Source organism: Macaca thibetana, chromosome 6, assembly GCF_024542745.1.
Source record: "Macaca thibetana thibetana isolate TM-01 chromosome 6, ASM2454274v1, whole genome shotgun sequence".
Lineage (NCBI taxonomy): Eukaryota > Metazoa > Chordata > Mammalia > Primates > Cercopithecidae > Macaca > Macaca thibetana.
This window is the reverse complement of record NC_065583.1, coordinates 45,127,425-45,141,533: the sequence shown is the minus strand read 5'-3', so window position 1 is coordinate 45,141,533 and position 14,109 is coordinate 45,127,425.

Here is a 14,109-nt window from a genome sequence, read left to right as displayed (position 1 = left end):
TTGGATTTGACTATATATTTACCTTTACCAGTGAAATTTTTACTTTCATATGTTTTCATGTTAGTGATTAGTGTCTTTTCACTTGTACTTTAAGAACTGCCTTACGCATTTCTTATAGGACAGGTTTAGTAATTATATAGTCTCTCAACTTTTGCTTATCTGGAAAATACTTTTTTTTTCCTTTATTTCTGAAGTACCTCCTTGCTAGGTATAGTATTCTTCACTAGCAATTTTTTTCTTTTGACATTTAAATGCATCATCCCATTATTTCCTGGCCTGCAGGATTTCTGCTGAGAAATCAGCTGATAGTTTAATGGAGATTCCCTTATACATGATTTGATGCTTTTCTCTTGCTGCTTTTAAAATTGTCTATTTGTCTTTGACTTTTGGCAATTTAATTATAATATGCCTCAGTGAGGACTTCTTTTTGTTAAGTGTGTTTGGGAACCCTTGAGCTTTATGCATCTGGCTGTCCATATCTCTTCCAAAACTTAGCAACTTTTCAACAATTATTCATTAAATAAGCTTTCTTTTCCTGTTTGTCTTTTCTCCTTCTTGAATTCCTATGAATGTTTGTTTGCTCAGCGGTGTCCCATAAATCCTGTAGGCTCTCCTGAATCTTTTTCATTCCTTTTTTTTCCTTCTAACTGGGTAATTTCAAAAGATTTATCTTCAAATTCAGAGATTCTTCTGCTTGATCCAGTCTGCTGTTGAAGCTCTCTATCATAATTTTTTATTTCATTCAATAAATTGTTTAGATAAAAGATTTCTGTTTGATTCCTTTTTATGATATGTAACTTTTAAGTTTTTCATTCAGATCATGAATTGTTTTTCTGATTTTGTTGAATGGTCTATCTGTCTTCTCTTGTATCTTGCTGAGTTTCCTTGAAATCATTATTTTGAGTTTCTCTTCAGGCACTTCATAGATTTCTTTTTCTTTGAGGTCAAATTCCTAGAGCATAATTATGTACCTTTGGTGTTCTTATACTCCTTTGATTTTTGATGTTTCTTATGTTTCAGCATTGATGTCTCCCCATCCAATGGAGCAATTATCTCTTCGAAATTTTACAGCGTGGATTTTTTCAAGAAAGACTTTCACATGGAGAAAGGTCTTAGCATGTTGGTTAGGAAGCGGGTAGTGATTCTATTTTTGAGTAGATGCAGCGGTACAGCCTCCATGCAGTTTCTTCAACTGAAACCAATGTCAGTGAGGACTGTGAGTGTCTTGGTGGCCTAGGCTGTAGGAGTTTATGGCAACAATGGCAGCAGCATAGATTGTTAGGGTCTGCAGTGGCAAGGGCTTTTGGGGCCCTCCTATTCTTGTTTTCCCTGCAATGGGAAGATTTAACTGAAGGGCCTTAGGCTTAGGGCCTCATGAACATATTGTGGTACTTGGGACTTAAGGTTCAGGTTCACTCTCTGAGGCAGGAGTGGATGTAGACTGTCTATGGTGCTAGTTAGCTGTGACTCTGAGGCCCCTTAAAGCAGCCTGGGCACTGGGGCTGAGTTATAGCTGTGAATCTGACCATATGGAGTGGGGAACAGCACTGGCCCAACTTTGGGGAAAAATGAGTGGTTTGGAGGTTTGGGCCCCGAAAGCTACAGCTACAATTCAGGAACGAGAGCCAATAGGGCACTGTGGCAATTCAGATCCTGAGGGATGAGTTATTGTATAGTGATCACTCTGGACCCTATACAATACCTCATCGCCCAGGCATATTGATACAATAGCAACAAGGATCCCAGAATGGCAGAACACAGCCGTCCCTTGAGTCACAGGGGGCAGGGAGCACAGTGATGACTTCACTCCCTATGGAGAAGGGTATCTCAGCTCAGACTCTAGAAAACTAATTCAATTTCAAAGAAGCAGGGCACTAGAGTTGTTTGGCCTGCAGGACCAGTGTCTCAGTTCAGCCACTTCTCTGTTTCCCTGGATGCGGGGTACCACATCATCTCTGTCCTGGGATGCCTGACTGCTTGGCTCAGCAAGCCTCTTGGCCTCATCCCCAAGAGGAAATGGGACACTTCAGCTCAGTCCCTGGGCACATGAATTCTCTAGGAAGCCAAGGTACTATTTTCCCAGGAGGCAGGCACCACTTCAGCTCAGACACAGAAGGACAAGACATACAGCAACTAGGAGAAGTAGAAGGAGCAGTTCTGCCAAGGAGCTGTTTCCTTGGCAGACAGTGAACAGCTGCAGCTCTAGTCCCAAGAAATAAGGTGCAAAAGTTACTGGGTGGCAGGGGTCAGGTAGAGGGAGCAACTCAGCCAAGGCATGTTTCTCCAAGAAAGAGTGCACAGCTTCAGCTCAGGCCCTGAGGGGCAAGGCACAGCAGTGACTAGGAAGGGTAGATGAGGCAGCTTCAAGGCCACATGCCCCCATGGGCCAGGATGTAGCAGCAGCTTGGCTGAGAGATGGTGGGCCACCAAACGGGGGGGTTCAGTGGTGACTAAAACACAGGAATGGAAGAGTGTGGCCATTCACTCCTGGAGGAGAACACACTCCAGCAGTAGTTCCACTTCCAAAATGGCATAGTGCAGTAGCCACATGGGTCACAGGGTTGGGCACAGTGTCAGCTCCTTCCCTTGGGGAAACACAGCAGTGTGGATCCAGGCAGCTCCCTCAGCTGGCCTTAGCAACTGTGAGAACTGCAGGGGTCCCTAGTGGTAAGGACTGTAGGCGTCCCAGGTATTAACAGGGGCTGCTGGGAACTGTTTATCTTTTACCCACAGGGAGAAGTCCCTCCTGGTTCTAAGCTGATCCTCACTGGGGGATGGGGTGGCAGAGGCCACCCTTTGGTTCCAATTTCCATCCTTTGGTTCCATTTCCAATTGGAACCAAGTTCCCTTTGGTTCTCAATGTGGCCATCCTGGGTTTCTGTGCTCTACAAAGATTTTTAGACTCTTTTGATGTACTCTAGTGCTCTCCTTTAGTTATTTGCATCAAAATGGGGTTTATTCATTGTTTTGGCCATCTTGGTTGTGGGGGAAGAACACTAGAAGCTTATAGCCAGTCATTTGCTGACATCACCTCTAGTTTACTGGCCTTTTTATAAATGAGATGACTGAAGTTTGAGTTCTAGGTCAAGGACACATAGTAATAAGTGTGTTAAAGATGAGTTTTAGAGGCCGGGCGCGGTGGCTCAAGCCTGTAATCCCAGCACTTTGGGAGGCCGAGACGGGCGGATCACAAGGTCAGGAGATCGAGACCATCCTGGCTAACATGGTGAAACCCCGTCTCTACTAAAAAAATACAAAAAACTAGCCGGGCGAGGTGGCGGGCGCCTGTAGTCCCAGCTACTCGGGAGGCTGAGGCAGGAGAATGGCGTGAACCCGGGAGGCGGAGCTTGCAGTGAGCTGAGATCCGGCCACTGCACTCCAGCCTGGGCGACAGAGCGAGACTCCGTCTCAAAAAAAAAAAAAAAAGCCGGGCGCGGTGGCTCAAGCCTGTAATCCCAGCACTTTGGGAGGCTGAGACGGGCGGATCACAAGGTCAGGAGATCGAGACCATCCTGGCTAACACGGTGAAACCCCGTCTCTACTAAAAAATACAAAAAAAGCTAGCCGGGCGAGGTGGCGGGCGCCTGTAGTCCCAGCTACTCGGGAGGCTGAGGCAGGAGAATGGCGTGAACCCGGGAGGCGGAGCTTGCAGTGAGCTGAGATCTGGCCACTGCACTCCAGCCCGGGTGACAGAGCGAGACTCCGCCTCAAAAAAAAAAAAAAAAAAAAGATGAGTTTTAAACCAAAGCCTGTAGTACTATTCCCACCATATCATGCTAAGTATTAAAGTAAAGCCTTGCTTGCAATTGGACAGATTATTGGGTACAAACAAGACAGTAAAGGAATCCTTGTCCCAGTGTGCTCAAATAAGTGACCTCTGAGAGCAACTGTCCAGGCAGGCACACCTCTCCGTGAGGGATGCCTGTGGCAAGCACTCTAACAGTGACTGCTGCCTGTCGTGGACAGCTAACTTTCAGATCTCAATGCTGACACCCATGTAAGGCCTCCCAAAATTGATTTTCCCCTCTATAATGGCTTTTGTACCCTTTAGCAAGCCAGGCTTATTTTTTGATTGAACTAGACCCTAGTAATTTCCAGACTAAATGGATTTCAGAAGTTCTAAAATGCTGAACTGTTTGAGAAATGCACAACTTACATGTGGCCACAGAGAGAATCTTCCTCGTGAGCCAACTGCACTCTAAATATTGAAATGTCATTTTCACAGCTATGCAGTTTTTCCAGATGGATTATTTTTCAAAATGGATGACATTAGCAAAAAAAACTCTTGTTATTAAAAAACTACATAATGTTCTGTGAATGAAAATGTGAATAAAATTGTCTCTAATGTCACTTGTCCCTAATTAAATTTTTCGCAAGAATGTTGTCAGCAACATACTGTGATTCTGTTAAATAAGAAAAGGAGTTACCTTATATGGCTTAACAATGTTCCTGGAGTTACTTCCATAAGGAAAAGTGATTAGAGCCATTCCAGCTAATGACCACAATGTGCAATAGTCATCTGAAGCAAGCATGTTCAGATTGCAATCAACACTTCCACATAATAGCAAATTTGAAATTTTATCTGCTTTCCGGATTTTATCATAGTTGGTGTCTCATTTTGTGTTTCCCTGTGATGTAATACCAAGTGTCTGGGTTGCAAAGTTTTGTTTTGTTTTAAACTTCCAAAATTGAGGCACAACATGCACAGACAGGTATATAATCTTCAATGAACAACTTAATAAGTGTTTGCATATGTATACATCTGTGTAGCTACCACTCAGGTCAAGATATAGAACATTTTCAGCACCCCAGAAAGGTCATTTGTGTCCCTTTTCAGTCAACACCTCTTCAGAGGTCACCATATTTTTCCTTCTATCATTATATATTTGTTTTGTTTGCTTTTGAGCTTCATAGCAGTACCCTTTTTGCTTCTGGTTTCTTTTCCATAATACTGTTCCTGTGAGATTCATTCATGGTGCATGTGTCAGTAGTTCATTTTTCTTCTGTGTAGTATCCCATTATACCACGTTTCCTTTTAAGAATCATAGCTGGCCAGGAGCGGTGGCTCATGCCTGTAATCCCAGCACTTTGGGAGGCCGAGGTAGGTGGATCACCTGAAGTTGGGAGTTCAAAACCAGCCTGGCCAACATGGCGAAACTCTGTTTCTACCAAAAGTACAAAAATTAACAGAGCCTTGTGGCAAGTGCCTGTAATCCCAGCTACTCAGGGAGGCTAAGGCACAAGAATCACTTGACTCCCAGAGGCGGAGCTTGCAGTGAGCCAAGATCCCACCACTGCACTCCAGCCTGGGCAACAGAGCAAGACTCTGTCTCAAACAAACAAACAAAAACATAGCCAAGCTAATCACAGACTCACTCAATGTGGGGTGAACTTCTCCATCACTGCCTGCAAAAGATAAATTAAATTTTAAAAAATGCTATCATCTTATCTCCTCCTACAGAGAGGAAAGAACCACCATCATCTACCTAGAAAAATTTCATCTCACATAGGCAGACAAGTCAGTCCTTTATTGGGTCAGGGCAATTTTACTTGTCAAACAACTGCCTCTATGATGCTTTGCAATATCCAGGGATCCCTGATAAGAAGGTGGTATTGTTAATTGACAAGCACGGAAGAAAATATTGCCTGTTTGATTCATAATCAGTATATCATGTTTAGCGATATAAATATCACCAGCAGTTTGAAAAGGAGATAGTTGCTAGGAGCAGTTCACTTAAGTTAAGCATTAATAGTACTCAGGCCTGAGTCACACTGATGCTCAGTGCAGAGACCCAGGTAGAATGTATGAGGACCATAAAGAGAGAGAGGCTCCACAGACAATGCTCACCACAGACACAAAGGAGCAGAACAAAATAAGATGGATAATGAGCTTTAAGAAGTGAAACCTTTTACTAAGGCAGATTTTACATAGAAATACAATAGTGTTATGTATCTGGACACATATAGAAACACAGGGGTGGAGATCAACAGAGAAATCAGAGCCTAGAATATCTAACACTTAAGGCTTGTTTTTACAATCTTGTAGGAGGTTGAAACATTTTGGTTTCAGCCTACCATAAAGTGCATGGAAGTCCAGACTTACCAGTGCATTGTCATAGTGAAAGCCAATTATCCAAATATTTATGATAACTAGAAGCAGAGGAACATTTGATGAAAGAGAAAAAAAAAAGGAGGATGTTATAAGATTCATATATAATGAAAGGATGAACTTGAGGAGAGAGCAGAATTTTTAAACTACTTTAGCTCTGCCATTTCAATTTTATTAATAAAATAAATACTTAATTGTGTGTATGACTTACTAATTTGTTCATTGCTAGTTTTATTGAGCATCTTCCATATAGCGAATATGGAATAGTGAAAGAGCCTTGTAGGTAGCAATGCCCTTTGTCAAAGGTAGCTACCCTGCATCTGCATCTTTATTTTCCAAGGACATTTTTTCCCCCAAAGCTGTTTTTGCTGCCTGCACTTTCAAGTCTGTAACTATATTTACAGTTTTCTTTTTGCCTTTGACTTTTGCACTTCTCAACTCAATGCTTCAGTAACTCTCCATATCCTGCAGCTAATAACTATGCTGCTTACTTAAAAAGTCACAAGGAGTCTCAAGTTGGAATGCTTTGAGAAATATGAGCCAACAGCTCCTATTCCCTGACTCTGCGTTTTCTGAGCACAGTTTGCAAAGGAAAAGCTTTGGGGAATTGCTGGGGTGTGGGAAGAAGGAAAAGGAGGCATCTGCCTGAAATACGAAGTCCTTGTAATGAAGGCCCTGGACTTTTAAAGTCCCCTATGATAAGAGAGGAACAATTTCCTTCATTAATTAGTTGTAGATGGTTTGAGAAACTTTGCCTACTATGCAAATTGCACAGTGCTCAGGACAGGAAAGTCAAGAAGATGTCATTCTGGAGCTCAATTTGGTTCATTCTGACTTGAGAAAGAAGGTTCTAGGAGGAGGAATGGAGAAGACAGAATGGACCAAGAGAACTGATCTTGAAAACAGAGAGAAAGCATCAGACTGTAGTTGAAGTTACAATGTTACACGTGTGCCCCGTTTGTTGAGCACTTATGTGTCAAACCCTGTGTCATTCCCAGAGCATGTAGTATAAGCTTCCCAACAACCCTATAGGGGCAGTTACCATTATTTTTGTCATATCAAAGGTGAAGAGACTGAAGGTCAGATGCTTTCTGTAGATCACAGAGCTGGTAAGCAGCAAAGCTGCAACTCAAACTCAGGCCTGAGAGACCCCAGAACCCACGGTTTTAGCCATATGCCATGCCATCTCCATGTTATCTCTTTATTGAGATAAGGGAAGATATACAGGACAGGGTGATTTTCACTGGAAAGTGAAGGTGGTCAGGGAAAGGGGTACCTGCATGTCTAGAGGTAGAGAATGGAAGGATGAGTCTTTGGCTTTTATAAAAACCAGTGTTCTCCGAAAACCTCAGAATACCCAGTATGTCGGGCAGCTCTACTTGTGGATGTTGCTGCCAATCAGAACTTGGATACATCCTTCTAAGGAACCCTGGTTTTCTCATCTCTGTTCCTCAACCACTCTGAAGCTAAGCAAGAACCTCTTTAATGGAGCAGCTTGCTAACCTTCCAGGGAGCTATCTTGCTCCTGACACCTTGGCTGCATCTCATCATGCTGCTGTTATTATTCCCCTTTCACAGTGGAGACTGAGCCACAGGAGCCTACGTGGAATCTGGACTAGACGGGTTCCTGCCCGTCCCCTTCCTCAGGCTGGCACAGTTATTTGTGATTCCATCTATGTAAGCATAGAACAAAGAACCAGTGTAAATTTTGGTCAGAATTTAAATTAGATTCCAGAAGGTTCACAGGCTTGCTTTCCTCTTTCTCTTCCTCTCTTTCCCCTTCTTCTGCTCCTTCTTCTTTTATTATTGATTTTATTTTTCCTTTTAAGGAAAATTATCTGAAAGATTCAATGCCCTTGGTCATTAGAGTCTTTCTAGAGCCAGATCCATGAACTGTTTCTGAGAGACACAGAGAGCAGTGGCTCATCCAGCTAAGTTGAACACCCTGACATGGGCAGAGCAGCAAAGACCCCCAGAGTGTCTGGCATCACTAAGAATTGCTGCATGCCCACAGCTGGCTTTATCCACTAGAGTTGGGCTATGGTCTTATCCTAAAAAGCACTGACTCTTTATTGGGTGCCCACTCTGCCAGGAGCGAGGCTGTGTGCCTGGGATTTGGAGTTAAATAAAACATAATTCAGGCGAAGTGTGTGGGGAAATAAGCATGGTAACAACGTGCCCCTGATGGCTATGATGAAGGGCAAAATCAACCGTGTCAATAATATGCTGCAGCACTGCTGAAGAAAAAAGAATCGATTATGCGTTGGGTAAGGAGAAGAATTGGGGGAAGCTGTTTGTGTTGGGCTTGGAGTGGTATTAGTAGAATTCTATAGCAGGAGCATTATAGATAAAGGTGAGAAAACAGGAATAGTCTGAAAATAATAATGTCAAAGAGGGTTCTGTGATTTTAATACTTAAAGCATGATCCATTTATTTCTTTTTTCAGGAAATTATTTGCTGAATAAATTGTGCCAAGGACTAGCTAGTTACTGAGTACACAGCATTGAGCAAGACTGACCAGCTCCATGTCCATGGAGGGGAAAGTCTCGTGGAGGGAGACAGAAGAGAATATGCCATTTACACAGTTATTTCTTTGTTAACAGTCATGATAAATAAAAGTAAAATGGTGCCACAAATGTACCTAGAAAAGGGCCTGATCTTGTCTTTCAAGGATGGGAATGCAGTCAGGATGCATTTCCTCAAGGAAGTGACACTTGTGTTGAGATCCAGAAGATGATTAGGAATTAGTTAAATGGAAGAAGAAACACATCCTGACACAGAGAGGTGTTATGCTCTGAATTTTGTCCCCCCAAAATGTATATGTTGAAGCCTTAAGCCCAGTACCTCAGAATGTGACTGCATTTGGAGATAGGACCTTAAACATGGTGGGTGGGTTAAAATGAGGCCATTAGGGTGGGCCTAATCCCATCTAATTGGTGTCCCTACAAGAGACAATGTGGATGTTCGAAGAGTGACCAGGGATACATGTGCACAGAGGAAAGGCCATGTGAAGAAACAGCAAGAAGAGAGCCATCTGCAAGCCAAGGACACAGGCCCAAGAATAATGCAAACCTGCTGACAACTTGATCTCGGACTTGCCAGCCTCCAGAACTGTGAAAATTAAATTCCTGTTGCTTAAGCCACCCCGTCATGGTATTTTGTTCTTGCTGCCCTGTTTGTTACATGTTCTGTTTGAAGATGGGGAAGGAGGTCAGTGTGGCTTATGACATTCCTTCACTCTGAGGCCTGGGTAAGTCTGTCTCCTATTCTTGGGACTGGGAGTTGCCTCCTGTAAGACAAATGCCTTGGACTGATCACTCATCTCTGAGGTTCCTTCTGGGTTTCTGATGCTATAAATTCAAAGCCTTAAACCCTTATAATTCCAGGACCTTAGGAAAGAAATGGGCAAGATTATTTGGGGATCCCTTAATAAAACTCAGAACACTTTGGAAAACATTCTTGATTCATCAAGTCTAACAGTGGATGATCAATAAATGTTTGTTGAAAGAATGGACACTTGGATCAATAAACATCCACCAACATTTATCAGTAGGTTGAAGGATAGCTAGCTAGGTAGAGAGAAGTCTGATGCTAATATGCAAAACAGTAAACTATTTTCTTTCAACTTTTTGAGGTATCGCTCCTCACAAGAGGGCATTAGCTGCGAGGGTCTGCCCGCAGACCCTGACCCAAATGACGGATGAATAAAATGTACACTGACACACAGATATTCTGTTTTACCAGTCCTGCTCAATGTCTGACCGCCTACACACCAAGAGAGGTTTGTCACTACAGCCAGCCCCATCAGCTCAGGAGGCTTGCATTTATTCATTAAGATTAGCTAACAAAATCCATCTTCTCCTGCCTTCAGACATGGAAGCTCCTGGTTCTCAGGCTTTTGGACTCAGCACTTATATCATCAGCACCCCTGGCTCGCTAAGGCTTTCAGATTCAAAGTAAATTATACCTCCAGCTTCCCTGGTTCTCACAGCACTTCTTGGCCTCCATTAACAAGCTCTGTTCCAGGCTTTTGGACTCAGACTGGACTATATCAATCAAGCTTTCATTCAAAGTAAATTATACTCCAGCAGCAGGGTAATATACATATAAAATGAGAATTGTTACTCCAAAGGAAGATTGAGTCAGAGACAGAACTCAGAGAGATTTGAAGCAGCAAAAGACACTCTCTGTTGTCCTTGAAGAAGCAGTTCCGTGTTGTTTTGAATGTTTCAAATCCCTTCATAAATGTACATAATTGTCTACGATATTTATAAAAAAAAAAAAAAAAAAAAAAAAAAAAAGAAATAAATCAAAGCAATTCTCATAAAAAAAAAAAAAAAAAAAGATTAGCTAACAAAAGCTTGCATTAACATCATTAGAGGGTAATTGACACTGTGGACTTCCTGAGTAAAAAACATACATCAAAGGCTTAAGGCTTAAGACCACGTGAGTAAACAAGCTAACTAGAGACTTCCTCACATCCTGTTGTTTACTACTCTAATCTATTTAACTAAAGGTAATGGGACCAGGCTGCCTTCTGCCGGGTCTATTACCGAAGTCATATGAAAACCCCAAAAGGGTTTTGTGGCTATGATAACGAATATTTTTCCCACCAGCCTGGTCAAATCCCAACAAATTTTATTTTAGAATCATGGGGTGCATGGGCAGGTTTGTTACAAAGGTATATTGCATGATGCTGAGGTTTGGGGTGTGATTGAACCTGTCACTCAGGTAGTGGGCATAGAACACAATAGGTAGTTTTTCAGGCCTTGCCCTGTTCTCTCTCTCTCTCTTTTAGTAGACCCCGGTGTCTATTGTTTCTATCTTTATGTCCATGTGCATCCAATGTTTAGCTCCCACTTACAAGTGAGAATATCTGGTATTTTGTTTTCTGTTTCTGCATTGCATTAGTTTATTTAGAATAATGGCCTTCAACTGCATCCATGTTGCCGTAAAATACATGGTTTCATTTTTTATGGCTGTATAGCATTTCATGGTATATATCTATCACATTGTCTTTATCCAGCCTCCACTGATGGACACCTGAGTTGATCCCATTGAGAGGTGAAGCCAACTGGACTTCCTGGGTCAACTGGGGACTTGGAGAACTTTTTTGTCTTACAAGAGGATTGTAAAGTGCACCAATCAGTGCTCTGTAGCTAGCAAGAGGTTTGTAAAATGGACCAATCAGCAGGAGTCTAACAGTAGCCAATCGTGGAGAGGATTGAAAAAAGAGCATTCTGATAGGACAGAAACAGGCCATGAGAGGGGACAAATAAGGGAATAAAAGCAGGCCACCCCAGCCAGCAGCGGCAACCCACTCAGGTCCCATTCCATGCTGTGGAAGCTTTGTTCTTTCATTCTTCACAATAAATCTTGCTGCTGCTTACTCTTTGGGTCTGTGCCGTCTTTAAGAGATGTAACACTCACCGCAAAGGTCCGCAGCTCCATTCTTGAAGTCTAGTCAACGAGACCACGAACCCACTTTAAGGAACCAACTCTGGACACACCATCTTTTTAGTATTGTGAATAGTGCTGTAATTAACATATGGGTGTATGTGCCCTTTTGGTTATACACCCATTAATAGGATTTTCCTTTGGGTATATGCCCTTTAATAGCATAGATGGGTCAAATGGTAGTTCTGTCTTAAGTTCTTTGAGAAATCTCCAAACTGCTCTCCACAGTGGCTGAGCTAATTTACATTCCCACCATTGTCCCCTCTTCTCCACAGCCACACCAGCATCTGTTATTTTTTGGACTTTTTAGCAAAAGCCATTCTGACTGGTGTGAGATGGTATCTCATTGTGGTTTTGATTTGCATTTACTGATGATTGGTGATGATGAGCATTTTTTCATGTTTGTTGGCCGCATGTATGTCTTCTTTTGAGAAGTGTCTTTTCATGTCCTTTGCCCACTTTTTAATGTGGTTATTTGTTTTGTGCTTGCTCCATTGTTTAAGTTCCTTATAGATTCTGGATGTTAAACCTTTCTCAGATGCATAGTTTGTGAATTTTTTCTCCTATTCTGTAGGTTGTCTGTTTAATTCCTTGATAGTTCCTCTTCTGCACGGAAGCTCTTTAGTTTTCTTATGTCCCACTTGTCAATTTTTGTTTGTTGTTGTTGTTGCAATTGCTTCTGAGGACTTGGCCTTAAATTCTTAACCAAGGCCGATGTCCAGACGGGTATTTCCTAGGATTGCTTCTAGAAATTTTATTGTTTGAGGTCTTACATTTAAGTCTCTAATTTATCTTGACTGTAATTTTTGCATATGGTGATAAGTAGGAGTCCAGTTTCATTCTTCTGCATATGGTTAGCCAGTTATCCCAGCTTCATTCATTGAATGGGGAGGCTTTTCCCCATTGCTTATTTTTGTTGAGTTTGTCAAAGATCAGATAGTTGTAGGTTTGTGGCTTTATTTATGGGGTCTACAACTGTTCCATTGATCTATGTATGTGTTTTAGTCACTGTGGCTTTCTAGTATAGTTTAAAGTTGAGTAGTATGATGCCTCTGACTTTGTTATTTTTGCTTAAGATTGTTTTGGCTATTCTTTTTTGGTTTCATATGTATTTTAGAGCAGTCTTTTTCTAATTCTATAAAAAATGATGTTGGTGATTTGATGGGAATAGCATTGAATCTCTAACTTGCTTTGGGCAGCATGGTCATTTTAGTTATATTGATTCTTCCAATATGTGAGTTTGTAATGTTTTTCATTTATTTGTGTCATCTCTGATTTCTTTTAGCAGTGTTTTATAGTTCTCATAGTTATCCTTTACCTCCTTGGTTAGATATATACCTAAGTATTTCACTATGTTTTGTGGCTATCATAAATTAGATTGTCTTCTTGATTTGGCTCTCAACTAGAATGCCACTGGTGTATAAAAATGCTACTGATTTTTTCTGCTCTGACTTAGTATCCTGAAACTTTACTGCAGTCGTTTATCAGTTCTAGGTGCCTTATGGCAATCTTTAGGATTTTCTAGGTATGGAATAATTTTACCAGTGAAGAGAGACAGTTTGACGTCTTCTTTTTCTATTTGGGTCCCTTTTATTTCTTTCTCTTGCCTGATTGTTCTTGCTGGGACTTTCAGTACTATGTTCAATAGGAGTGGTGAGAGTGGGCATCCTTGTCTTGTTCCAGTTCTTAAGGGGAATGTTTCCAGCTTTTACCCATTCAGTATAATGTTGGCTGTGAGTTTGCTATAGATGGCTCTTATTATTTTGATGTATGTACCTTCAATGCCTAGTTTTTTGAGCATTTTTATCATGAAGGAGCATTAGATTTTATCAAAAGTTTTTTCTGCATCTATTGAGATGATCATATATATTTTGTTTTTAATTCTGATTATATGGTGAATCACATTTTTGACTTGCATATGTGGAACCAACCTTGCATCCCAGGAATAAATCCTACTTGATCATGGCGAATCAACTTTTTGATGTGCTGCTCAATACAGGTTGTTTGTATTTTGTTGAGCTTTTTTATGTCTATGTTCATCAATTATGTTGGCCTGAAGTTTTCTTTTTTCATTGTGTCTCTGCCAGATTTTGGTATCAGAATGATGATTTAGTCAGGGAGGAATCCCTCTTTTATTTTTTAGAATAGTTTCAGCAGTATTGGTATCAATTCTTCTTTGTACAACTGGTAGAATTCAGCTGTGAATCCATCTGGTCCAGGGCTTTTTTTGGTTGGTAGGTTTTTATCACTGATTCAGTTTTGGAACTCATTATTGGTCTGTTAAAATTTTCACTTTTTCCTGGTTCAATCTTGAGTGGTTTTGTGTTTCCTGGAATTTATCCATTTTCTCTAGATTTTCTAGTTTGTTTGCCTATTGGTGTTCATAATAATCTCTGATGATCTTTTGTATTTCTGTGGGTTCAATCGTAATGTCATCCTTTTCATTCTGATTGTGCTTATTCGGATCTTCTCTCCTTTTTCCTTTGTTATCTAGCTAGCAGTCTATCAATGTTGTTCATTCTTTTGAAGAACCACCTTTTTGT